Source organism: Macaca mulatta, chromosome 16 (assembly GCF_049350105.2).
Source record: "Macaca mulatta isolate MMU2019108-1 chromosome 16, T2T-MMU8v2.0, whole genome shotgun sequence".
NCBI classification, from domain to species: Eukaryota; Metazoa; Chordata; class Mammalia; order Primates; family Cercopithecidae; genus Macaca; species Macaca mulatta.
In genome coordinates this window covers 11,592,543-11,620,145 of record NC_133421.1, presented here as the reverse complement: position 1 = coordinate 11,620,145, position 27,603 = coordinate 11,592,543, and the positions used below count along the sequence as shown (strand labels likewise).

Genomic DNA, 27,603 nt, shown 5'->3' with positions numbered 1-27,603 from the left:
TTACAAGTGCTTGCCACCAGGCCCAGCTGATTTTTGTATTTTTAGTATAGAGGGGGTTTTACCATGTTGGCCAGGCTAGTCTCGAACTCCTGACCTCGTGATCCACCCACCTCTGCCTCCCAAAGTGCTGCGATTACAGGCGTGGGCCACCGCACCTGGCCCTATTTTTGTATTTTTGAGTAGAGACGGAGTTTTGCCATGTTGGCCAGGTTGGTCTTGAACTCCTGATCTCAGGTGATTCATCTGCCTTGGCCTCCTAAAGTGCTGGGATTACAGACGTGAACCACTGCGCCTGGCCTGATGTCTTTCGATAGCCTGATTTCTTTTTGTTTGGATAAATACCCAGCAGTGGGATTACTGGACAGTATGGTAGTACTAATTTTAGTTTTTTGAGAAATCTCTGTACTGGTTTCCACAGTGGCTGTACCAGTTTGCATTCCCACCAGTAGTGTACAAGAGATCCCATTTTTCCTCATCCTTGGCAGTATCTGTTATTTTTTATCTTTTTTTTTTTTTTTTTGGAGACAGAGTCTCGCTCTGTCGCCCAGGCTGGAGTGCAGTGGCACAATCTTGGCTCACTGCAAGCTCCGCCTCCCGGGTTCACGCCATTCTCCTGCCTCAGCCTCCTGTGTAGCTGGGATTACAGGCGCCTGCCACTGCACCCGGGTAATTTTTTGTATTTTTAGTAGAGACAGGGTTTCCCCGTGTTAGCTAGGATGGTCTCGATCTCCTGACCTCGTGATCCGCCCGTCTCGGCCTCCCAAAGTGCTGGGATTACAGGCGTGAGCCACTGCACCTGGCTATTTTTTATCTTTTTAATGATAGCCGTTCTAACTGGGGTAAGATGATAGCTCACTGTGGTTTTGATTTGACTTTCCCTGGTGATTAGTGATGTTGCATATTTTTTTTACATACCTATTGGCCATTTGTATGTCTTCTTTTGAGAATGTCTATTCTTTTGAGAATGTCTGTTTATGCCCTTTACCTACTTTTTAATGGGCTTTTTTTTTTTAACTGTTGAGTTCCTTGTATATTCTGGCTATTAGTCCCTCGTCAGATAAATAGTTTTCAAATATTCTCTCCCATTCAGTAGATTATCTCTTCACTTTGTTGATTGTTTCCTTTGCTTTGAAGAAGCTTTTTAGTTTAATATGGTCCCATTTGTCTATTTTTGGTTCTGTTGTCTGTGCTTTTGAGGTCTTCACTGTAAAATCTTTGCCTAGACCAATGTCCTGAAGTGTTCTTTCTAGTAGTTTTATAGTTTCGAGTCTTATGTTTAAGTCTTTAATCCATCTTGAGTTGATTTTTGTATGTGGTGAGAGCTAGGGGTCCAGTTTTGTTCCTCTGCATATGGATATCCAGTTTCCTCAATACCATTGATTGAAGAGACTGTCCTTTCCTCAATGTGTATTCTTGGTGCTTTTGTTGAAACTCGGCTGTAAATACATGGATTTATTTCTGGATTCATTTCTGGATTCTCTGTTCTGTTCCATTGGTCTACGTGTCTGTTTTTATATGGGCATCATGCTATCTGGTTACTCTGCAGTGCAGTTTTTAAATATCTGAGCTAAATACAAATACAAATCCTCCAGAATCTGAAACTTTTTCAGGACCTATATGATGCTCAAAGAAAATGCTCACTGGAGCATGCGTTAAATAGAAAATCATACTGCATGGTAGACGCACTTGACAGCAATAAGTTAAGGATACCCCGAGAATGACCCTGTACGGTAGATGCAGCGGAATATGTGTGCGGATTTCCATGCTAAATCAGGGAGTGGCCAACTCAGAGATTCATTCCTTATCTATGAGGAACATCTGAGCCCTTGGCCCATTCAGTGGAACACAGGCCATATGGAGGACCAAGGCCCTTTGTTTTGGGCTAAATGAAGGTGGCCAGGTGGAGGTTGTTGGGGAGAGGGTGCAAAGTGAAAATGCTCTATAAACTGCATGCTTTAGGCAAGTGCTTGCAGTTCTCCTGCCTAGCTGGCTACACTGGGCCGTGTGGTTCTTCTGCCAAGCCCTCCACTGGACTGTGGTAAAGTGATTCTGCCCAGCCCCCTACTGGACTGTGTGTAAGGTGGTTCTCTTGCCCAGCCCCCCACTGGACTGTATATCAGCTACTTCTCCTTCCCAGCCTGCCACCACTGGGCCACTCTGTATGTAAGTTTCCCACTAGTAAAACCCTGTGTCTCATTGGCTGGCTCTGTGTCTTATCTTTGGCCTCTTGAACCTGGGGCCATTCCTATAAATGTTAATGGAGGCCCAGCAAGACAGACACGTAGAACTTCACCTTGTAGTGTTATGTAGGAGGAAGTGTGTTAGTTTCCCATTGCTGCTGTAACGAATGCCACAAACGGAGTGACTTAAAACACATTCATTTACTCAGTTTTAAGGTTCCAAAGTCTGAAATAAGTCTTACAAGGAGAATCTGTTCCTTCCATTTTTCATCCTCTTGAACTCCTTCCTTGGTGCTTGTTTCCAGCTTGGTGTAAGGAACCACCTTACCGCACAGTCCAGTGGTTGGGGGTGGGGGGGCTGGGCAGGAGAATCACCTTACAGCCCAGTGGGGGGATATCAGCCTCTTTCTTCTTTGACCTTGTCTTCCTCTTAGACCCTTGTGATTGCATTTAGAACCTACCCAGATACTCCAGGATAACTCTCCACCTCAAAATCCTTAACTCAGTCATGCCCTGCAAAGTCTGTTTTGCCATATAAGGTAATGTTCACAGGTTCTGGTGATTAAGATGTTAATACTTTGGGACGGAGCGCTTTCAAGCCTACCACAGCGGGTACCTTTTAGTAATTGAAGAAGAGCAGGCTTGTGTGAGAGGAGGTTATTCGCCTAGTCGGTCACTCCCCAGGTGTTCTGAGTCGGTGGAATTGGTTAATTGATCTTTAGAGGCTAGGAAGGGTGTGTGGGTGGGAGGGAGGATGAAAAGAGGTTGAGCTGTTCATGTTGAAGGTCTGATGCTCTAAAGATACAAATCTCAAATCTCCTAAAGAAGGTGGAAAAAGTGCAGAGACTCAGACTCTATCCTGCTTCCGTGAGCCTGGACCTCTGTGTTCTTCATTAGCCCTCCCGGTGATTCTGATCCTCGGCAAAGTTTGAGACTGTTGAATTTTAGACGTGGTCTCAGGGATGATCTGTGTGCCTGCACGTGGGACGTGGGACGTGGGACTTCTTGAGTAAGAGCCACAGCTGGGCTGCAGACAGGTGCTGGAGATCAGAGGAGGGGCCCGTGTCTGCGGAGGAGCTGCCACCTGAGCCACACCTGGAAGGCAAGAGAAGGTGTGGCCTCCCCTGACAAGCAGGGCAGGTGCTCCAAGCAGATGGAGAGGCCTTGCCAGCAGCACCGAGGTAGGAATACGCATGGCACATTTGGGGATGTGGAGGCCATTTGGGACCAGAAGGTGGAGGAACAGGGAGTTGATCTGACAAGAGGCATGTTAGCAGGAATAACCTGCTAATGTTTGTAGGGTTGGCTGGAGGGCAGAGGTAGGATTCTGTTTATAGTACTGCTCAGGAGGAGTGGATAAAGGCCCCGCCTGGGTGGTGGCAGGGACATTGATGAAAAGGTGATGGTTATGAGAGGTTCGAGAGGAAATACGAACATGACATGGTCTGGCAATCCACTAACACTTTTTGAGCAGAGTCTTCGGGCAGGTGCAGGATGAGGAACTGGAAAGCAGTGGTGAGTAAGACTACCCAGGTCCCTGATCTCACGAGTATACTTTGGGGTGGAGAGGTGGGGTAGAGTCGGAGAATAAGCCGACAGACACAAACGAGAAAGGCGTGAGCTAGTGGTACATGCTTTGCAGAGTTACACGGGCTCGTGTGATTGTGAGGAAGTGGGTGGCTTCTTTGGATTGGGAGCTTAGTGAAGGCCTCTCTGGAGCAGTGACGCTTACACTGTTGTCTGGATGACAAGAAGCAGCTGGCCATGGGGAGGGGAAGGAGAACGGCATTCCAGGCAGAGGTGACAGCAAGTGCAAAGGTGTGACACAAGATCAGACCAGCCCCATCCTGGGAACACGAGAACAACACAGTCCAATAGAACTTTCTGCAGGGACGGGGATGTTCTAGGCCTGTGCCATCTAACATGGTAGCCACTAGTCACGTGGGACCTCTGAGTACTTGCAGGATGGCTAGGGAGACTGAGGAACTGCATTTTATTTGAGTTTGAATAAGAGTCAAATCTGGGCTGCAGGCAGGTGCTGGTGATCAGAGGAGGGGCCCGTGTTTGTGGAGGAGTCACCACCTGAGCCACACCTGGAAAGCAAGAGAAGGTGGGGCTTCCCCCTAAAAGCAGGGCAGGTGCTGCAAGCAGAGGGCGAGGCCTTACGAGCTGCATCAGGGTAGGAATACGCATGGCACGTTTGCGTTCTATTTGAGTTTGAATGAATTTAATTTTAACTTTAGCCGTATGTGGCCAGGGTCTCCTGCATTAGACAGCACAGAGCTAGAAGGTCAGGGTGGCTGGAGGGGAAGAGCAGAAAACGGTGTAAGGCGAGGTAATCAGAGGCAGGCTTTATTGCTTTATGAATTAGGGTAAATGGTTTGTTTTTTTTTTTTTTCCTAGGAGTAGCGCAAAGCCGTGGGACGAATTTAGTTACAAGGTTGACATAATTTGATGAATGTTTTATAAGTTCCCTCTGGCTGCAACGTGAGAATGAATTGGAGGGGATGAAAAGTGGAACAAGGAGATCATCGTAATAATATAGGGAACAGCGTGGCAGCAGTGGAGAAGGAAAATGTGGACGGATCAGGATGTTTTAGAGATAGAACTGATAGATGAGAGGAACTAGATGTGGAAGGTGTGTGGACTTGAGAATCCTAGATTTTGGGGAGTAAGCAGCAGGATGGATGGATGGTGGTACCGTTTACTAAAATGGGGTGTGGAGAGCAGGTCTAGTTTTGTTTTTGGAAGTGAAGAAAATGAGTTGTTAGATTCTTTAGATTCCTCCTGAGCATCAGCATAGGGATGGTAGGAAGCCAGGTGGCCATGGGTCTGGAGAGCTGGGACAGGTCAGGGCTAGAGATATGCATTTAGAGTCATTGGGAATAGAGAATGTCTGAAGCTATGGAACAGGGTCAGGCCATTACAGGAAGTGAGTAGATAGAAAAGAGGAAGGGCGGCTGGGCACGGTGGCTCACGCCTGTAATCCCAGCACTTTGGGAGGCCGAGACGGGCGGATCACGAGGTCAGGAGATCGAGACCATCTTGGCTAACACGGTGAAACCCCGTCTCTACTAAAAATACAAAAATTAGCCCAGCGCAGTGGTGGGTGCCTGTAGTTCCAGCTACACGGGAGGCTGAGGCAGGAGAATGGCGTGAACCTGGGAGGCAGAGCTTGCAGTGAGTGGAGATCTCGCCACTGCACTCCAGCCTGGGCGACAGAACGAGACTCCCTCTCAAAAAAAAAAAAAAAAAAAAGGGGGGGGGGCAGGAGTGAGCTCTGGGCACTGTGACATTTAAGAACACACAGAGAATGATCCAGAAAGGTGGCTGGGAGATGTCACAGGAGCCCAGGGCAGTCATGGTTTCTGGAAACAGGGGACACTGAATGTTGCTGGCTGGCCAAGGACTCTAGAAGAGAGACCAGTGCCCTTGGATTTGGTGACAACATGGAGGTCATTGGTGACATTGAGGAGAGTAGGCTCAGTGGAGTGGGAAGGAGTGAATTGGAGGTAAGAGATTCAAAGCCGTGACTACAGGCAACATTTTTGGTGAAAGTTTTTGCTGTTAGGAGAAGGAAATGAATAAAGGACTGGAGAACTGGGGTCAAAGGATATATTTATCTCTAATTTTTTAAATTTAAAGATAGGTGTTCTGTGCTGATAGGTAGAAAGCAGGTAGGTTGCCTTTGGTAGGAGGAGTTACTGTTGTGGGAGGGAAGGCTGCGAGCGTGGGCTCTGATGTGGCTAGGATGGATTTGGGTTGTGGGTTGATGAGCAGCTATTATTGGGTTGCTCTTTTTTTTTTTTTTTTTTTTTGAGATGCAGCCTTGCTCTGTCACCCAGGCTGGAGTGCAGTGGTGCGATCTTGGCTCACTGCAACCTCCGCCTCCCGGGTTCAAGCAATTCTTCTGCCTCAGCCTCCCTAGTAGCCGGGATTACAGGCGTGTGCCACCACACCCAGCTAATTTTTGTATTTTTGCTGGAGACGGAGTTTCACCATGTTGGCCAGGCTCTTCTTGAACTCCTGACCTCAGGTGATCCACCCGCCTCGGCCTCCCAAAGTGCTGGGATTACAGGTGGGAGCCATTGCGCCTGGCCGGATTGATTCCATCTTTCTAAGTGAAGTGTGATTCAAAACATTTTCCATCATCTGAGAAATGAAATTGTTGTTTTGGAAAAAGGAAAACAATCTCACTGGGCAACTAGAGTAGGGTTGCTAGATGGTATGAACTGTGCTTCTTAGATCTGAATATGCAAACCAACCACCAGGGGGTTGCTTGGTTTGTTTGACAGGGTCTCACCGTATCACCCAGACTGGAGTGCAGTGTTACAGTCACAGCTCTCACTGCAGCCTCTACTCCCCGGGCTTAGGTGATTCTCCCACCTCAGCCTCCTGAGTAGCTAGGACCACAAGTGGGCACCACCAGGCCTGGCGATTTTTTTTGTGGAGGAGGGGGTTTGCCGTGCTGCTCAGGCTGGTCTCGAACTCCTGGCCTCTAAGCAATCTGCCCACCTCAGCCTCCCAAAATGCTGGGATTGTAGGTGTGAGCCACTGCGTCCGGTCAGGATTTGTTAAAATGCAGATTCTGCATTTCTAACAAGCTTCTAGGCGACAGGAATGCTGCTGGTTCCTCCCTGCCTCCTGCTCTGAGGATCAAGATTCCACAGCCCTTCTTCAACAGGAAGTTTAGGAAGAGACACAGTTTCCTAAAACGTGTCCAGGATATGCCTCATTCCTTGCCCATTGAACTTACATTTAGGGCAGAGTAAGCAAGAGTTGAGTGCCTGTTTGAGATTTGTGGCTCTCCATTCAAATGGGTCTTGTCAATGTTGGAATTATCTGGGGAACATAAAAACCCAGAAACCAAACCAACCCAAAATACAGGGCCTGGGTATTTTGATTTTGATGGAGGTTGTGAATTAATTGGTATAGGGTGTGTCCTGGATACCCTACTTTTAAAAATCTCCTCTGGTAATTCAGCTCTTCATCCAGGCTTGAGAAGTCTGGATTTAAAATACCAGGTCAGGGGATGACCATTGGTGTAGGCAGCCAAGGTAGTGTGGAGGCAGGACTGCCCCTAGAATGTGTGGGCCCTTGTTTATATAAGCAATGTGGGTCACTCAAAATCAGCATGCAGAGGCCTAGAGTGCTGCTCAATCTTGCATAGTCCCACCAAAGAAATACCACGTCAGGTACCCGACTAAGAGATTAGACTACTATGCTGGGAACTCTGATTTTCATGGCTGGGACAGTAGGAATTACTTCTCCTTGAAAATTCCAGACTCTTTGTACAAATTACTCTTAATTTAAGCTGAATTGGTATAGCATAATTCAGGGGTCACCTTGTGCTCCCCTCTAAATTAGAAGGCTGAATTTCGGTGGTCAACAATGGGGAAGATTCTTTCTTTTTTTTAAATTTTTTTAACAGGCACTCTTTCATCTCTTCTAGATTCATCAGATTCTTTCAGTCAGTTTTCAAAACTCAGTCAGCTTAGATCTGGTTTGTTTTGTTCCTTGAAAAAAAATTTATTGATATAATACCACAGTCTCTGAGCTAAACAGTGACCCTTATAGGCACACCGTTCAGAGCTCCTTGGGATGTCTGGTTTACCTTATGCACGGGCTCTATATGGGGAGGGAGTTGCTTAGATGGTTCTGCCGGTCTCTGCTGGTCCCAGGCCCCTTAGAAAATTTCAAAGAAGGCAGTCAGGGGGCAGGGCCCCATGTACCAGGTAGCCTGGCCAGGAACAAAGGCAGAAGCACAAAGAGCATGAAAAACTGAGAAGCCAACTTAGATGGGTCCTGGCATCCATTTGCCAAAACCCATGGTGGGAACAGTGATAGAAGTCAGGGGCTAATGCTTCCGTTAACCAATGAGAGGGAGTGCCTGGAAGAGTCAGCCATGACTATAACAAGGATTGTGGTAAAGTCTGATGGACCCCGGATTTTAAGTGGTGGCAGCCCAAGTTAAACCAGCTGAGTGACAGTAACAATGTGTGGGGTGCAGGGATTTGTTGGCCTTCATGAATGAATGACCACAGGCATGTGGCTGTAGGTACAGCCCGTTCTAGAGATGTGTTAGGTGGCCTCTAAGATGGCTTTCTGTGCTCCCTGCCTCCTGGTCACTCTTGTGTAATCCCTGCACTCTTGTGTAATCCCTCCTGGTCACTCTTGTGAGTGTGGGTGGGACGCAGTGACTTGCTTCTAACAATAGACGTGATGGAATGTCATTCAGAGCAGGTAACGAAATGGCTTCCGCCATGCTTGTTTTCTCTTGCCTGCTTGCTCTGAGGTGAGCTGTCCTGGGGAGAGACGCATGTGGCGAGGAACTAACAAATGCCTCAACAGCCTCAACATGAATGAATTTGGGAGCAGTTTCTCCTCCGATTGAGACTTTCGGTGACTACAGCCCTGGCTGACATCTTGACTGTAGCCTTGGGGGAGACCCTGGGTAAGGCTCAGGTCTGGGAAAACCGTGCCTGAATACCCGCTTCCCAGAAACTGAATCCATAAATGACCATATTTGTTTTTGTTTTTGTTTTTTTGAGATGGGGTCTTGCTGTGTTGCTCAGACTGGTCTGGACCTCCTGGGCTCTAGAGATCCTCCTGCCTCAGCCTTCCAAGTAGCTGGGATTATAGGCATGAGCCACTGCACGCGGCCGAAAGACTGTTGTTTGAAGTCACTCATTTTTGGGCGAATTTTTTACACCCAACAAATAACTAATAGAAGAAGCAAAGGCAGTGTCATCAGAAATCTCCATCTCTAGGCTTTGCATCCCTCTGTTTTAGCTTTGTTTTCTAGCTTAGCAATCTTCTCAGAAAACCCTTTTACCCCGCTTTGGAATTAGAAACTTTCTGATTCTAAAAACTTTCTGATTCTAAAGACTTCAGAATCTTTCTGATTCTAAAAACTTCCTGATTCTAAAGACTTTAGAATCTTTCTGATTCTAAAGACTTTAGAATCTTTCTGATTCTAAAACTTCCTGATTCTCAAGACTTTAGAATCTTTCTGATTCTAAAAACTTTGTAATTCCGAAGAGGGGAACAAAACCAGGAAAGTCACCGAACAACTTTCAGATGGAGCCTGGGTGGGGGGGTTGGGAGGTGGATCAGCCCCATTCTCACCACCTGGGCTGAGAAGCGAGCAAGGGTGGTGCCCAAAGGAAATCCAAGTCAGCTGATACCTGAGGGAGGCGAACGAATGTCTACCCACAGCGGTAACTGGTGAGATTTGGTAGTGATGGAATCCTTGCTCTCAGCTGGATGGGATTTGAGAGATCCGGTCTAGCTGTCAGGCAGAGATGGAAGCGGGATGGTTAGTGTTAGAGAAGCTGCAGAGACCTGAAGGAACGGGGGCAGAGAGGAGGCCTCTGGAAAGTGGCGTTCTGTGTGGAGCTTTGTGTGCGTCCATGTGCTTGAATCCACACAAAGGGAGAAGGATGGTAAGGAAATCAAGATGAACAGATACAGATCATTTCTTTGAGTGTCCGGCAACATGTTTTTGATCATCTGTGCTAAATAGGAGATAAGGTTGAGCTAGAAATGTAATGAAATCAACCACAAAAAGTCAAGGATGTAAAGAACTGTGTAAATTGTTCATTCCAATTATATTTTAAACCCGAATAATTCCACTGAGTCTTCTTTTAACCCAAAGTTTTCATTTCCTCCTTCTGAGCCTGTAAACTCCTAACAAGGAGGATAATAGATGGATCTCAACCTCCTCTTTTGTTATCTCTTTCCATTCCTGATCTTCTATGTAGGTGCTAAGGAACTGGACTAAGAAGCTAAGAATATTCCTTGAACCCATTAGGAGAGAAGAATGTTCTGGCCCTCCACTGTCCTGTTACATACTTTTAGAGATTGACACAGTCTTAAGTCTTAAGTGAATTGGGAAGAAAGATAACTAATTGTACTCTTAGGTTTTGAATATATTAGGTTGGAGAGAGGGTATAGCTTTGGGGAGAAGGCCAGGGCAGAGGGCACCTAAGGACTGGGACACTTAGGTGCTGCACCCAGGGTGACGAATCTTGCAAAAGTCACAGAGATTCAGCTCCCCTTTCAAAACAAAGCGTTATGTATGTACACACATTTGCAGTGTTATATCTGGCTATGCCTTGCCCAAGATGGGTATCTTTCCCATTGTGTTGAATGTCTCCCCTCCCCCCCCCGCCTCCAAAGAAAAGTGCATTGGAGGAGAAATGAAGCAATCTAATTCATTCTTCGCTTTCAGCACCCCCAGTGCAGGGTGCCCTGCCAGAACCACTCCAGGGTGGTAGAAAGATGCTGCCCTCGGATCACTTAACAGCGTGACGGTGTTTAAACTTTTCACCGGCCAGAAAGGTTTGCAAAGTCCCTGCCTGCTGTGGCTACATACCCTGCTGCAGGCAGATCTGCCTGTTTTGGCGTCTGTGGTAGAAGCCTCACAGGGCCATGTGGAACCTGTTTTGGTGAGACCTCCCTGGGAATGCACCCCAAGCTTAGCAGTGGGCTGGTGGAACAGGCGCTGTTTGGTAAACAGGGGTGGGCAGAGGGAGGGTTTGGATGGGTGTGTCTCCACCTCCCTATGCATTTTCTGATGACTCACAGGCTTATTACTGGAAGGAGCCTCTGAGACAGATCATTAAATCCAGCAGGCTTGTTTCACAAGCATAAGGAGACAGGGGTAGAGAAAGTCCTGCTACTAGCTAATGGAGAGGTGATATTCGGTACCCATCTCTCGCCTCCATGCCCGTGGCCACAACTCTGCCCCTCATCTAACCTGTTTTATCTGTATTCTTTTTTTTTTTTTTTTTTTTGAGATGGAGTCTCGCTCTGTTTTCCAGGCTGGAGTGCAGTGGTGCAATCTCGGCTCACTGCAAGCTCCCGGGTTCATGGTATTCTCCTGCCTCAATCTCCCGGGTAGCTGGGACTACAGGCGCCCGCCACCACACCCGGCTAATTTTTTGTATTTTTAGTAGAGACGGGATTTCACCGTGTTAGCCAAGATGGTCTCAATCTCCTGACCTCGTGATCTGCTCGCCTTGGCCTCCCAAAGTGCTGGGGTCACACCTGGCCACGTGTTTTATCTGTGCTCTGAAGGAGAGTGCCTGGCGAGGGATGTGCCCACTTCCCATGGCTCTCAGCCAATCCTTGTAGCTCCTGTCATACCTATTGTGGCATATAATCCCGCTCTACACATTTCCTCTGCCATCTCGGCCACTGGGACAAGAAGGCCTGACCCACCTCTTGCAAACAAAGGCTTCTTTCTTGCTTGGAGCCTGGACCACCTCATCACCTTATCACCCTGCATCCACGTTAGGTTCATTCTTTGTGGTGGATGGAGAGATCTGGGCAAAAGCAGCCACTACAGGACAGCACGGAAGAGGGCAGTGGGCAGCCCTGCCAGCACCGGGCGAGTGGAGAGTTGTGGCTGGAGGTGTCTTTTGGCATCAGCTGAGGAAGCCACCTCTTGCTTTCCTGGCCCGGCTAGTCCTAGAGGGAGGTCCCCACAGCTGTCCCTACCCCTTGCAACCTGTAGCCCCTGCTCACTCTTTATTCCATGTGCTCTGGCTGCCCCAGAGTCCCCTGAGGAGAAGAAAAGAATGGGGGCACCCCAGGGTCTCTTGGGCACAAGGAGGCGAGTCCCAATGTACACTTTTTTTTCCCCCCCAGAGACGGAGTCTTGCTCTGTCACCCAGGCTGGAATGCAGTGGCGTGATCTTGGCTCGTTGCAACCTGTGCCTCCTGGGTTCCAGTGACTCTCCTGGCTCAGCCTTCCAAGTAGCTGGGATTACAGTCGCCCACCACCACCCACGGCTCATTTTTGTATTGTTAGTAGAGACGGGGTTTCGCCATGTTGGCCAGGCTGGTCTCGAACTCCTGACTTCAGGTGATCCGCCCTCCTTGGCCTCCCAAAGTGCTGGGATTACAGTGGTGAACCACTGCGCCTGGCCCCCAGTGTACATTTTTTTACCACCCACTCCCCGACCCAGAGCAAGGGCAGAGGTTGCCTAGTGTGAACCTGCTGTACCTGCCTGCAGATTCCCATAGAAACGCAGAGCCCGTGTGGGTTATTATGCCTCTGAGGTCATGAGTTTGTAAAAATGTGAAAAACTCAGCAGCCTGGAAGGGAGCTCATGGAGGCCAGGGCTTTGCGCATGTGCCCTGCAAGAGCTGCTGCATCTGCTTCACCCAATTTGTGTGGCCAGTGTGTCCTGCTCGCCCTGCTTTTTTGGAGGTGAGCTGTGTGCCCAGCGTCCTCTCATCACCCTGGGAATGTGGCTGTGTGTAAGATCTACACCTGGCAGAGCCCCGAGAGACTGAGTAACCCCATCTGGAGAGTCTGTCTTCTGCTCTGCCATCTTCTTCCCATTCAGCCGAGCAAGTATTTTTTGAGTCACCTCCTGGGTTCATGCAGAGATGGTTTGAGTGGGCCCTGACCACTGCCATAGGAGCTTGAAGTCTTGTTGGAAGAGCCAAGTTCATGCAGGGAACTGTAGTAAATGTATTCAGAATGTTCTGGGGGCTCGCAGAAGGGAGAGGAAGGTGAGGAGGCCTTACAGAGGAGTAGGATTCCCAGAGACTAGAGAGGGAAGGCAGCCCAGCACCAGAGATCGGCGTGGCCAGAGGCACGGAGGCATCAGAGGAAGGCTTGGGAATTCAATAAGGCAGATGGCTTGAACAGTTTTTTGGGGTATTTGTTGTGATTTTGATTTAGAACATGTCTGGCATAGCTGAGGGGTGAGGGGATGGTGAGATGAACAGGGAAGGAAGGAAATTGCAGCCTCGGATGGGACTCTTTCTGTTGCAGAGGTTAGAAAACCAGCCCAGTATGGCTTAAGCCAAGAAGGGTGTGTTTTGGATGCCACTCTTGGATCCATATGTTCTAGGGCTACAGGATCCAAAGATGTCAGGATGTATGCTTTCCCACTTGAGCTGCACGTTGAAAACTGGCAACTCCAGACTGGCATCCTCCCTGCTTTGGCAAAAGCCAGCTCCTTTTCTATAAGATGAAGCCCCATGGAATGGAGTGGCTTTTCAGAACCAGGTGCTGGTTCTGAATTGACTGGGTGATGGCCTTAGGCCTGGATCTGTTGGGTGGGTAGTGCTGTCCATACCTGAGAACGGAGAGGTGCGGCTGCCCACAGGAAAACGGAGGGCCATGCTTGGAAGAAGTTGACTGTGGGGTATGCAGGCCAAAGTAACAGGTTAGCCACTAGTTCACCACAATGTTGAAGATCCCTGAAGGACTTGTGCTTGGATTTTGTGTATAGGGTTCATCAGAAGTTATTTTGAGTAAGGGGACCCTCCCCTGGCAAACAGAAGAGGGGAGACATTTGGAGGCACAGAAAAAACTTGGAGAGATCTTGGCAGTTGAGTAGAGATTTGGGAAGTGGTTGACTAGGGAATTTGATAGACGGAAAAATCTGATTTTGGTTGGGCTTCTATGGACTGTAACATAGGAAATACATATATGTGGCAGAGACTGATTGGGGCAAACCGAATTTGGCTTTGCACATCCTGAATGTGAGATGTCGGTGGCCTGTGATTCTCAGACTAAGTGTGGTTTATCAGACAAGTTGGGGCCCTGGCGCAGACTTGGGAGTGATCTACAGAGATGCTGCTGAGGGAGCAGATGAACCTGGCAGGAGAATGCAGTGGGGGAGAAAGCAGGACTGGGGATGGAGCCCCGAGGAACATACCCGCAATGGGCAGAGCCAGGTTGAGGATTGAGGAGGAACAGGAAGGTGGGGGATCAATGGACTTCAGAGAACACGTCATTCTGCAAAGGAAGGGAAAGGACTGGGTTAATGGGGTTTATGCTGTGTGTAGGGGATGGAGCACATGGGCAGAGGTGTTAAGATCTGAGTTTTTTTTTTTTTTTTTTTTTTTTTTTTGAGATGGAGTTTTGCTCTGTCACCAGGCTGGAGTGCAGTGGTGCGATCTCAGCTCACTGCAACCTCCGACTCCCTGGTTCAAGTGATTCTCCTGCCTCAGCCTCCTGAGTAGCTGGGATTACAGGCATGCACCACCATGTCCAGCTAGTCTTTGTATTTTTAGAAGAGATGGGGTTTCACCATGTTGGCCAGGATGATCTTGAACTTCTGACCTTATGATCCACCCGCCTCAGCCTCCCAAAGTGCTGGGATTACAGACGTGAGCCACCGCAGCCAAGATCTGAGAAACTTACCCATTTTACTGGGCGCGGCCAAGATCTGAGAATCTTACACATTTGTCAGAGTCATCAAACTGGACCTTCAAAGGATGAATTTTATTGTCTATAAATTCTACTGCCACAGGCCAGCCGTGGTGACTCATGCCTGTAATCTCAGCACTTTGTCAGGACTGCTTGAGCCCAGGAGTTCGAGGGCCCAGTGATTTCTGGAGAATTTGGGATAGCAGTTCCTTCTGAGAAAAAGAATGGTCAGATCAGGAAGGGACACTCAGGAGGTTTCATGGAGTTTACTTTATAATTATTCATTATGCTACACATTTATGTTTTATGCAATTTTTGAATGTATATTATGCTGTCTAATAAAAGTTTAGAAAATAGATTTTGGGGAATATCAATATACCTTCCTCTGTGCCAGGTGTAATTTCTACTTTTTGGCACATTCAGCGTCCATAAGAGCCCTATAAGGAGGGTCCTATTATCATTGTCAATGCGTGAGGAAACGTAGGCACAGGAAGTCGTACAGCTGGGACTTGAACCTAGGCCATCTGGTTCCAGAGCCCTTGCTGTTAAGGGCCGCGTGGAAAGATTGCATGTGGCGATCTGGAGGCCATCTAGTTGAGGGGTGAGGGGTGGAAATCATATTGCAGATGACAGAAATGGAAATGAAGGGAGAGTAAGGCAGCGAGAAGGTTGTTAAAAGACATGATGATAAACTATATCTTGTTGCTCTGCCTGAATGGTGCTTACAAAGCCTTACTGTTTTATTAAATTCTGTTAATCCTCACGTGAGGCAGGTTTTTAGCATCACTGTTTTAAAGACCCAGAGAGTGGCTGGGCGCGGTGGCTCACACCTGTAATCCCAGCACTTTGGGAGGCCGAGGCAGGCAGATCATGAGGTCAGGAGATCGAGACTATCCTGGCTAACATGGTGAAACCCCATCTCTACTGAAAATATGAAAAATTAGTCGGGCGTGGTGGCATGTGCTTGTGGTCTCAGCTGCTTGGGAGTCTGAGGCAGGAGAATAGATTGAACCCAGGAGGCGGAGGTTGCAGTGAGCCGAGATTGCCCCACTGCACTCCAGCCTGCGCTACAGAGCAAGATTCTGTCTCAAAAAAAAATATATATATATGTGTGTGTGTGTGTGTGTGTATGTGTATGTGCATATATATGTATGTATGTGTATGTATGTGTATATATGCATGTGTGTATGTGTGTGTATATATGCATGTGTGTATGTGTGCATATATGTATGTGTGTATGTATATATGTGTATATATGCGTGTGTGTATATATGTGTGTATATGTATGTGTATATATGTGTGTATATATGTGCATATATGTATGTATATATGTATGTGTATATATGCGTGTGTGCGTGTGTGTATATATGTGTGTGTGTGCGTGCATGTATATATATACACACACACACACACAGAGCTCCCATGGCTTGCCTAAGGGCAGAGGTAGGCAGTGGAAGGGACCTAGGGCTCTGGCCTTATGACCTATATTCTTTCAACTCTTAATGTTGATCCTGTGATTGTGAGGCCCCTGGCAGCTGGCAGCTGAGCTCATATCCTTCAGGAATGACCCAGCTGTGCGTTCAGGGAGATACCAGGTGTGTCCTCTCTGCTAAGTAAGTGGGTACCACACAGGGCACAGCTGCTCAGCTGCCTGCCAGGGCTTGCTGAGTGCCTGGGGCCTGCAAACTGCTGATCTTGGAGTCTTTGCCTCAGGTTAGCAATTAGCAATCTGTAGCCCATGGACCATTGGTCGTATTCCTTAGGTTCATGGCAGCTGTCATAGGTCTGTGCTGAGGAAGAGGGATAACCGGCGAAGACTTGTTGCAAGCTGATTCGACGTGCCCATCACTTAGTCCGTGGGTTAAGGAAGTTGCCACATCTTTGCCTCTTATGCCAAAAAGGGAGCTTGATGGCCGTCTCCTGAGAGGGTGCTGAGCTGTGTCTGATTTACTGGGAGTGGCTAACCAGCAAAGGATTTAAAACGAGAGGTTTCAATAACACGATGAAACATGTAGTAGTGTTCAGTGAAAAAAATGGGATCAGTTGAACATAGAGTCTAACGTCAACTGTATTAAGAATAAATTTCATGAAATACTCATAGCGGGGTTGTAGGTATTTGATTTTTTCCCCTCATAACAAGTGTTCATAGGACTGCAGGTGGTGGGAGGGAAGCTTTTGGCTCCTCATTCCATGGGAGCTCCTGATTTTGATGCTTGTTTTAAGCCCTCTGCAAGCTTTGCAGCCTTTTTGGTTTTTTTTTGTTTTTTTTTTTTTGTTTTTTAATTGAGACAAAATTTCATGACACAAAAGGTGGATGGCTGGATCCCAGGAGTTTGAGACCAGCCTGGGCAACACAGTGAAACCCTCGCTCTACAAAAAAAATTCCAAAAATTAGCCAGGTGTGGTGGCGTGTGCCTACAGTCCCTGCTACTTGGGAGGCTGAAGTGGGAGGATCACTTGAGCCCAGGAGGTCGAGGCTGCAGTGAGCTGAGATGGCGTCACTGCGCTCCAACCTGGGTGACAAAGCGAGACTCTGTCTCAAAAACAAAACCCCGGCCGGGCGTGGTGGCTCACACCTGTAATCCCAGCACTTTGGGAGGCCGAGGTGGGCGGATCTTGAGGTCAAGAGATCGAGACTATCCTGGCCAACGTCGTGAACCCCCATCTCTACTAAAAATACAAAAATTAGCCGGGAGTTGTGGTGGGCTGTAGTCCCAGCTACTTGGGAGACTGAGGCAGGAGAATCGCTTGAACCCGGGAGGCAGAGGTTGCAATGAGCCGAGATCACATCACCGCGCTCCCGCCTGGGGACAGAGCGAGACTCCGTCTCAAACACACGAAAAAGCAAAACCAAAAAAAAGTCACCACTCTAAAGTAAACAGTTCACTGGCGTTTAGTACATTCACAATGTTGTACAACTGTTACTTCTCTCTCATTCCGAACATTTTCATCACCCCCAAAGGGGACCTCATAGTCGTTAAGCAGTCAGTCCGCAGTCAGTCCCCAGCCACTCAGCCCCTGACGGCCACTCATCTGCTTTCTGTCTCTGTGGATTTTCCTGTTGTGCTAGATTTTTAATTTGTCTTTTTGGAAGGATCACTCTGGCTGCTGGGTAGAGGATGAATGGGAGATAAAACATGGCCACAATAAAAGCAGGGAGAGCATTGAGGGGAACGAGAGTGCTGGCCTGTGTGTGGCCCTTGGTAGGGGTGGAGGAGAGAGGTGGAGAAAAAGGTTTGGAATTAGGATGTGTTCTATCATTGCCTCTGAGAGTCCTGTGGGGAGGAAGCGTGCTTGGCTTGGTTTGATCCGCATTTGACAGTGGAACCCCACTTTTCAAGTGATTCTCCAGCGTGTCGAAGTGTTCAGAACACACACTGATGTGGTGGAAGGAGTGCTGGATTGGATTCGGAGTAATCATGTTCTGAGGTTGCCATCCCATCGTTTCGAGGCCTCGGTCCAGTCACTCCCTATCTGGGCACCCCGTGTCCTCATCCAAAAACTGGAGGATGTTCACTGGCTTCAGTGACTTCATGCCCTGGCATGAAATTGCTGTCATTTGTGAAATGCATTGGCATTGAGGGAAAGCAGGTGTTGGTTTTTTTTTTTTTTTTTTTTTTTGCAACACCATAACCTGAATTTTTCCCTCTCTATCAGGCTCTGAAAGCCAAGAGTGAGCTGCGGAGAGGGCTAGCATGGTGGAGTTTGAAAGTGGATTCGAGTTCAGGATTTTAAAGAGTCTCTGAGATTTGCAGTTCCCCATTCTGTTGGTCTCTGTCGGCTGTGAGGTGTGTTGCAGAGGTCTATTCTTACTAATTCCGAAGTTTGTGAGAGATCTCCTTTTGTGTAGAAATCAGGACAAACTCAAGGTTATTCCTGTAACACACACTCTGACATTGCCTCCTGGTGTGTGTTCTTTCTTCATTTTCCATGCTATAAACTGAAAAGCCTTAGTTTTTATTTTAAGCGAAAGGAATAAAATGCCCATCATTAAAACCAAAATCAAATTGTACTGAAGGACTTGGAATGCAAAACAGCACACTCATACCTCACACCTCATTCCTCCCCTTTCCAGCCATGTTTTTTTTTTGTTTTTTTTTTTTTTTTGAGACGGAGTCTCTCTATTGCCCAGGCTGTAGTGCAGTGGCATGATCTCGGCTCACTGCAGCCTCGGCCTCCCGGGTTCAAGCGATTCTCCTGCCTCAGCCTCCCGAGTAGCTGGATTACAGGCGCCCGCCACCACGCCTGGCTAATTTTTTGTAGTTTTAGTAGAGACGGGGTTTTACCACATTGGCCAGGCTGGTCTTGAACTCCTGGCCTCAAGTGACCCACCAGCCTCGGCCTTCCAAAGTGCTGGGATTAGAGGTGTGAGTCACTGCGCCCGGCCTCCAGCCACACTTCTAAGGGTTTGTTTTAGTTCTCCTGGTGGTTGCCTCCAGAATTTTAAATAAAACAATTGTATGTTGTTTCTCGATTTATTAACTTTGAAACTGCCAGGTTCCTGTTATAACAGACAAGGAATGACTTCTTTACACTAAGCCCTGCCTCTCCTCCTTACCTTTCTCCCCCAGTGTGATGGTTTTCTTATTTTTACTCCTTCTCTGATCAGGGGACTTCACTGACAACTAGGTTGTAGGAACTGCAGCCAGAACGTGATACCCACGGAGTGCTTCTGAAGGACTTAGTTCAAACTGGGGGTTAAAATAAACAGCGCTGTGAAACTCACGGTCTTTAAATACTTTTTTTTCTGTCTTTTTTCTTAAAGTGTGTTCTTTCTCTCTGAACCCGTAGGAGGAATTTCTTTTGGTGTTAGCACAGGAATGGCTGTGCCTCCTGGAGCAGGTGGTTTATTTTATCTTGAGGACACTGCAGACCGTGTAGCCAAGCACACTTCTCCTTTGGTGCTGGCTGCAAAGCTCCATGCTAGATTTGCGGGCTTGCATCTTGTGCTGGAGGATTGGATTGAAGAGGTCTCCGGTTCACCCCGACCTTATCTTTTTTTTTCTACTGTTACTTTATCTTCATTTAGTTTTGCACTCTGGGTGGCTGGATTGGGGAAGACAGCACATGGGAACTTACACTAATTCTTTTTTTCTTTTCTTTCTCTATCTCTTTTTCTCTTTCTTTCTCTCTTTTTTTTTTTTTTTTTTTTTTTTTTTGAGACGGAGTCTTGCTCTGTCGCCCAGGCTGGAGTGCAGTGGCCGGATCTCAGCTCACTGCAAGCTCCGCCACCCGGGTTCATGCCATTCTCCTGCCTCAGCCTCCCGAGTAGTTGGGACTACAGGCGCCTGCCACCTCGGCCGGCTAGTTTTTTGTATTTTTAGTAGAGACAGGGTTTCACCGTGTTAGCCAGGATGGTCTCGATCTCCTGACCTCGTGATCCGCCCGTCTCAGCCTCCCAAAGTGCTGGGATTACAGGCTTGAGCCACCGCGCTCGGCCTCTTTCTCTCTTTCTTTCCCTCTCTCTTTCTGTTTGACAGAGTGTGCTCTGTGGCACAGGCTGGAGTGCAGTGACACGATCTCTGCTCACTGCAGCCTCCGCCTCCCAGGTTCAAAGCGATTCTCCTGCCTCAGCCTCCTGAGTAGCTGGGATTACAGGCACCCGCCACCATGCCTGGCTCACTTTTTGTATTTTTAGTAGAGACAGGGTTTTGCCATATTGGTCAGGCTGGTCTCGAACTCTTGACCTCAGGTGATCTGCCCGCCTCAACCTCTCAAAGTGCTGGGATTGCAGGCGCGAGCCACCATGCCCGGCCGACTAATTCTCTTTTCAAATCCTGCTTGTCTCAGAGAAGCTGTGGTTCAGCTTGAGCCCTCCCTCTCCTCCTAGCCTTATCCTTGCTCTGAAATGGGCCCTGTGAACTTGACATCCCTTCGCTGGGTTTTTTGTCTACATTGCATTTTCCCTCCCTCCCAGCATGGGAAGCAACCGCTCCAGGAATAGAGATAGCGTGGCCACTCGCCCTGTATAATTGGGATGATTTATTTCCCTGTTAAAGACACCAGGCCGTGTGAGGATTTACCTTGCATCCATTTAGATGTCGCGGCTGAGCCTTGTAAAAAGGTGCTCGGCGATTAGTGCTGCGTGGAACTGGCCCTCCTGCCCTAGCTGCACAGATTTAACAAGAGTCAGAGTGGCCAAGGAACTTCCTGTTGGGATGTTCGGGTCCCATTTTCCTGAACCCTTCATTGCCTCAGCCTGGAGGCTCAGAGTCTCATTGGAGTGTTAGAGTCAAGAATGATGGTTGTTGGCAGCCAGCTGCCTGGGGTCTTGTACCTGCCCCTCCATCCCTCCTAAGGTCATCCATGGCCCATCCCATTGGTACCCCTAACAGAGCCACAATTGTGCTCACTCCTTATCTATATCTATCTATCTATATACACACACATATATATACACATATATACACACATATATATACACACATATATATTATATATTTATATGTATATATAAAATATATTTATACATATATTTATATATTATACATATATTCATATATATGCATATTTTTATATATTTATATGTATATATGTATATTTATATGCATATGTATATTTATACATATATTTATATGTATATATGTATATATATTTATACATATATTTATATATATTTATATGTATGTTTATATATATTTATATGTATATTTATATGTATATGTGTATACATATATTTATACGTATATATTTATACGTATATGTATATGTGTATATATTTATACGTATATGTATATGTATATATTTAAACGTATATTTATATGTATATTTATATGTGTATATATATTTTTTGAGATAGAGTCTCACTCTGTTGCCCAGGCTGGAGTGCAGTGGTGTGATCTCAGCTCACTGCAACCTCCGCCTCCCGGGTTCAACTGACTCTCCTGCCTCAGCCTCCCGAGTAGCTGGGATTGCAGGCATGCACCGCCACGCCAGGCTAATTTTTGTATCTTTAGTAGAGACGGGGTTTTGCCATGTTGGCCAGGCTGCATCCATATATGTTTTAAAGCAGCCCAAGCCCTTCTTCTGTTTACTGAAATTGTGCAGCACCCTAGTGCACATTTGAGGTGAAGTGGGTCTTGCCTGGTTGGAGCGAGGATGGGGGCACCAAAGGCTCCCCTGCTGACTCCTCTGCTCTTGGGGTCTCCCTCCCCTCCTTCCAAATATGCCACTTAATAGAGTTTCCTTATTTTTGCTTACTTTCTTTATAGAGGATTCTGAGAGACCTGTGGATATTTAGAAGTGAGAAGGGCCTTGGAATTCAGCACTGCTTCCTTTTCTCTACGATAAAGAGGTCAGAAATGTTCAGTCTCCCCCCAGGACCCCATTGCGGTCGTCTTTTCAGAATTCAATGATAACAGACCTGGCTGTGTTCGGGGGGACCCTGACGCTCACTGCTTCAGTCCCCTGTGATGAGGAAGGCTTGCAAACTGTTTGAGGAAACCGTCCAGAAAGGCTCTTCCTGCCTCCTTCCTTCCTTTCTTCATTCATCAGTGAAGTCAGTGAACCTTTATTGATTGCCATGGCTGCTGCGTTCTGTGGGCTAGGTGGAGCGACCCCCAGGAAACTCGGCCCTTTCTGTCCCAGGAGCTTACAAGCTCATCGTCTACCTGGGACACACGTGCCCTACTCCCACCTAAGGAAAACCTTTGATGATGAGGGCTCCTGAGTTGGTGTTGAACATGAGTGTGCCTCAGAAAACGTGCTGGGCCAGTTCTTCTCCATCAGTGATCCCATCTTTAGGGGGAGGGCCACCTGCTTAGCAGAAGTCAGGGTGGCTGAACCCATGTGCTATTGTGAGTTTGCGTGTGGAGCTCTCCCGGCGAGCCTGGGCTGAATTCACCCTAAGATCTCAGTCTCCTGGTCTGGCAGATTGTCCCATTGGGGTTTTCCCCATGCACACCAGAGCTTTACCACCTTCCAAGGAATTAAGTGGGAACCATGGGTTTTCACAGAACCCGATCTGTCTCTGCTGGTGCCCAGTAGAGGTCCTTTGTCAAGTTTGTGACATTATTTCATAACTGGGGAGCCACTCAAGACTTTCTAGGTTGGTCTGGTAGGCTCCTTGCAGCCTCTGGGCCCCCTCTTTTTGTGAGGACACTGGGGTTGCTTTGGCTTATATGACACGGCTCTTCTGCTCTGACCTCAGCTCCCTCAAGCGTCATTATCTGTGATGCGTTCTCGTGAGCTGGTGGCTAAGTAATGTCTCTTCCAGGATTCCTCTTCCTCCTCCCTGGAAATGCTTAGGACTGAACCAAGTCACTCTGAGATGATACCTGACACACGGCAGGATCTGGCAGGATGATTTCTTCCACATGTCACCCTTCAAGATGTATTAACGAACAAGCTTTGGTCTGAAATCAGAATTCCGCACCTCCCAGCAGTTCCTGTTGATTTTAACAGCTCGTGCAACTCCAGTTTCTTCCCTTTTCATGTCATGTTTCATTCCCCTCCCTACCTTTGGCTTTCACTCAAACTCTGTCACCATTCTTTCTGCCGATTGAGGAAGCCCAGAACAAACCCAGGTTCCTTATGATGGTTCGGTAACAGGGACCATGCCAAGGATCGGGAATGCCGGGTAACAATGAAGGAGACGTACTCATGGCCTTCAGAGTTGCAGGGGCACACACATAGACCCCGCTTATCTCCCCAGATATAATCAGTGCTGTCATGCACACATTCCAGGCTGATTAGCTAATGACTGTGGATGGGACTCGTGCACTGCCAAAAATGTGAGTCACACAGTTCCAGGTATGGACAACAGTGAGCATGCTTTGTTGCCATGGGAACACGAACACGTATTCATCTCAGTGCCGAAAGAATTCACTTCCCCTCCTTCAGGGTAAGGACGTTTCCTACACTATTCCTCAGGCACCAAGGCTGTTCCTCACCCCCACCCTCTGCACCCCCATTCATGGTCGCGCCTGCCTGGGTGGGTGCCCCGGCCTGGGTAGGTGCCCTGGCTCAGTGTACGCAGTTGACCCCCCTCGATATGTTGTAGGTGCAGCCAACATCCAGTCATGCCTCTGACACTTCATTGAAATGTCAGTGACTGATTATTTTCTTGAGGCAAGGCAGGAGGATGAGGTGACAAGAGCTAGGCTTTTTCAAATAGACAGATTTGGCTCAAATTCTGGCTCTGTCACTCAGGAGCTCTGCAACCTTGGGAAAACATTTTTCTTGCTCAGTGTCAGTGTCTTCATAGGTAAATTGGGATAATCCCTACGTTACCAGGCTGTTGGAAGGACTAAATTAAAGTGTGTCAAAGTGCTTGTCACATCACTCAGTAAGGGATGGTTCCTCTTTTTTTTTTTTTTCTTTGAGACAGAGTCTCACTCCATCCCCCAGGCTGGAGTGCAGTGGCACAATCTCATCTCACTGCAACCTCTGACTCCCAGGTTCACGCCATTCTCCTGCCTCAGCCTCCCGAGTAGCTGGGACTATCGGCACCTGCCACCACGCCCGGCTACTTTTTTTTTTTTTTTTTTGTATTTTTAGTAGAGACGGGGTTTCACCGTGTTAGCCAGGATGGTCACGATCTCCTGACCTCGTGATCCACCCACCTTGGCCTCTCAAAGTACTGGGATTACAGGCGTGAGCCACCGCGCCCGGCTGGGATGGTTCCTCTTTCATTCTGTCTCCCAGCAGCCCTAGGAGATGGAGGTGGGGGAGTCAAGATCCTGAGAAGTTGGCTTCATGGCTGACACTCCCAGGGACAGATGTCCACACTCCAGAACTCTGGGCTGTCGGCTTGGTCTCCCTTGGGCTGGTTGGGTGATGTGTCACTCAGGGTTCTTTGGTTATAAATATTAGAAACTGATTCTGGCTGAGGTAAGCAAAGTGGAGTTTATTGCAAAGATACTGAAAGGTTATAGAATAGGTAGAGACCAGGGAAAGCGCCTGAAAACAGATAGAAACCAGGGTGCTCAGCAGTGTGAGGCCAGGAGGTAGGAATAATAAAAACAGTCTTTTTTTTTTTTTTTGAGATGGAGTCTCGCTCTGTCACCCAGGCTGGAGTGCAGTGGCCGGATCTCAGCTCACTGCAAGCTCTGCCTCCCGGGTTCACGCCATTCTCCTGCCTCAGCCTCCTGAGTAGCTGGGACTACAGGCGCCTGCCACCTCGCCCGGCTAAGTTTTTGTATTTTTAGTAGAGACGGGGTTTCACTGTGTTACCCAGGATGGTCTCGATCTCCTGACCTCGTGATCCGCCTGTCTCGGCCTCCCAAAGTGCTGGGATTACAGGCTTGAGCCACCGCGCCCGGCCAATAAAAACAGTCTTATAGCAAAAACAGCATGGTCAGGTCTGTGGGTCAGGATGGATAACCTCCATGCATCCCTTTCTTCTCCTCTTACCCATGATTTAAAGTATCAGCACAAAGTGTCCTGAGGTGGCCATCGGTCACACACCTGCACCCTGTGAAGGAGCCCCTAGGGACCCCTTGGCATTTGTTGTGGAGAGCTGGCACCCGGATTAATAGCCCTACAGAGAAAGTGCCCAGTAGGGCAGAGAAAATCCCCTTAAAAAAGAGCAGGCTGCTCTTAAGAGATAGGGAAGGGGGCCAAGTGCGGTGGCTCATGCCTGTCATTCCAGCACTTTGGGAGGCCGAGGCAGGTGGATCACCTGAGGTCAGGAGTTCAAGACCAGTCTGGCCAACATGGTGAAACCCCGTCTCTACTAAAAATACAAATATTAGCCAGGCGTGGTGGCAGGCGCCTGTAATCCCAGCTGCTCGGGAGGCTGAGGCAGGAGAATCACTTGAACCTGGGAAGCGGAAGTTGCAGTGAGCCGAGATCGTGCCATCGTACTCCAAACTGGGGGACAAGAGTGGGACTTCATCTCAAAAAAAAAAAAAAAAAAAAAAAAAAGATAAAGGGAAAGGATACTGGGCAGCTGAATAACAGATGTCTGCTGCAGTGATCTCGGCCAAATCTCACTTGGGGCCTCTTTTCTGAAAAAGAGAGGCCAGAACCAGCTGATCTCCACGGACCTTTTGGCTTCTAATAGGACCACTATGATTATTAAGTAGACAACTCTACCACTGGGAAGAAATGAATTAACATTATAAACCACGTTAGTTTTTTATTCTCCCTCTAAAAATTCCTGCCCCCACTAATATAGGCCATTGATAACCCATATTTTTATCTGTTTTTATTTATTTTTATTTTTTTGAGATGGAGTCTTGCTCTGTCGCCCAGGCTGGAGTGCAGTGGCATGATCTTGCCACACTGCAACCTCCACCACCCAGGTTTAAGCAATTCTCGTGCCTCAGCCTCCCTATGAGAGCAGCAGGAGGCAGCCAATGCCTAGGTAGGTAGGGGCAGGTCCCTGGTGAAACCCCACCTCCAGGCTGAAGACAACTTAAAGCCCGAAAGCCAAGCTACCATTTAAATCCTTGTACCAAACTGAGAACTTGTCTTCCTGTTTGGTGCGCTTTCCTCTGATTGATCCCTACCCTTCACCTATTTTACGTATACCTACCCTTTCCTAATTGGTTTTCTATACTGCCAGGCCCACTTTTGCATGGTGTCTTTGCTTTAACCTTTTTTGCATACTCACAAACCAAGCAGCATGCACTCCCCATTCTGAGTCCATAAAAGGCCCTGGACCCAGCCACATGGGGACTTTCCTGCCTTCAGGTAGGGGAACCACCCCTGTGTCCCCTCTCTATTTAAAGCTGTTTCATCACTCAATAAAATTCTTCTCCGCCCTCCTCACACTTCAACGTTCAGTGCATCCTCATTCTTCTTGGGCGTGGGACAAGAACTTGGGAATCAGTGCACAAGCCAGACTCCGCCTGGGAAGGCCAACTGGGCAGGGCACCTCCCGCGGCAGATAGCATGCCCTGGGCGAGACCTCTGGCATTGCCAGCCCGGAGGTCCCTGACTGGTAAAGGGACTGAGAAAAATCCTGCATCATCGAGTAGCTGGGATTATAGGCGTGCACCACTACACCTAACTAATTTTTGTCTTTAGTAGAGACAGAGTTTTACCATGTTGGACAGGCTGGTCTTGAACTCCTGACCTCAAGTGATCCACCCGCCTCAGCCTCCCAAAGTGCTGGGATTACAAGTGAGAGCCATCGCACCTGGCCTAAAGTCTGCTTAATTTTTTAAAAAATATTTAAGTCTACAGAAAATTGCAGAGATGTTGACAAATGTATCTGCCATTCGTATTTTAAGTCAACTTTACTGAGCTACAATTTCTCATGAAATTTATTACATGTGTACAGGCCAACGAGTTGACAAATGTATACACCCTTGCAACCACTACTTGAATTAGTCAGTATGTAAGACATCTTCCCAGAAAGCTCTCCTTTGCCCCTTTGCAGTCAGTTTCTCTCCTTTGTACCCACTCATCTCTCCAGATCACTTCTGAATCTGATTTCTATCCTCTAGGTTAGTTTTGTTTGTTCTACAGTTTCACAGAAACATGTCATGCAGTATGTACTCTTGAATCTGGGCTTCTTTTGCACAGGATAATGTGTGACATTCATCCTCGCTGTTGTACCAATGGCTAACCCCTTTTTATAGCTAGCTAGAAATCCATTAGTTGAATTTACTGCAATTTGCTTATCCTTTTGTCAATTGATGGACATTTAGGTGGCTTCCGTGATTTAGCTATTACGAATAAATCTGCTGTGAACATTTGTGTATAGGTTTTTCGGACACTTTTTCATTTTTCTGGCATAAGTACGTAGGAGTGAAATTGCTGGATCATATGGTAAGCATGCATTTAACTTTATAAGAAATGGCAAAACTGTTTTCCGAAGTCACTGCTTCAATGTGCTCATCACTCACAGCAGTGTATGAGCTTCTATTGTTCTACCTCCTTGCCAGCATTAAAAAAAAATTATTTTAGCCATTCTAGGGAGTATGATGTAGTTTCCCATTGTGCTTTTATCTTGTATTTTCCTGAAGGTTGATGATGTTGAACATTTTTCATGTGCTTATCATCATCTCTGGATTTGACAAGTATTAACGTTGGCCAAATGTCAGTCAGAAATAACACATTATTTGGCATTCAAAATCCTGTGTGTTCCTCCAATTCCTTTCCCTTCTTTCCTTTTCTAACTGGAGGTAACCACTATTCTGGGGTTGGTATGTGTTTCCCATGAGTATGTTTAAAATCTTTATTAACGTGTGTATATCCAAAATACTGTTTAGCAGTGTCTTGTTTTGAAACTTACATGAGATGTGCCATACGGTATTTATACCTTGGTAATTTACTTTTTTCGCACAATATGTT

The 27,603-nt window shown here is 47.5% G+C and overlaps 1 protein-coding gene across 3 annotated transcripts in view; it reads left to right on the top strand.

The window, feature by feature from the left end:
* The window catches only part of GAS7 (growth arrest specific 7), a 289,491-nt gene that overhangs the window by 92,031 nt on the left and 169,857 nt on the right, over positions 1 to 27,603 (top strand). Inside the window, exon 1 of one of the 3 annotated variants that reach the window (XM_077970366.1) lies at positions 2,937 to 3,361. The exons of the other annotated variants lie outside the window; for them this stretch is intronic. The gene's annotated coding sequence lies outside the window, so the exon portion shown is untranslated. Of the gene's footprint in view, positions 1 to 2,936; positions 3,362 to 27,603 lie in introns of those variants that run through there. 3 annotated transcript variants of the gene reach the window in all.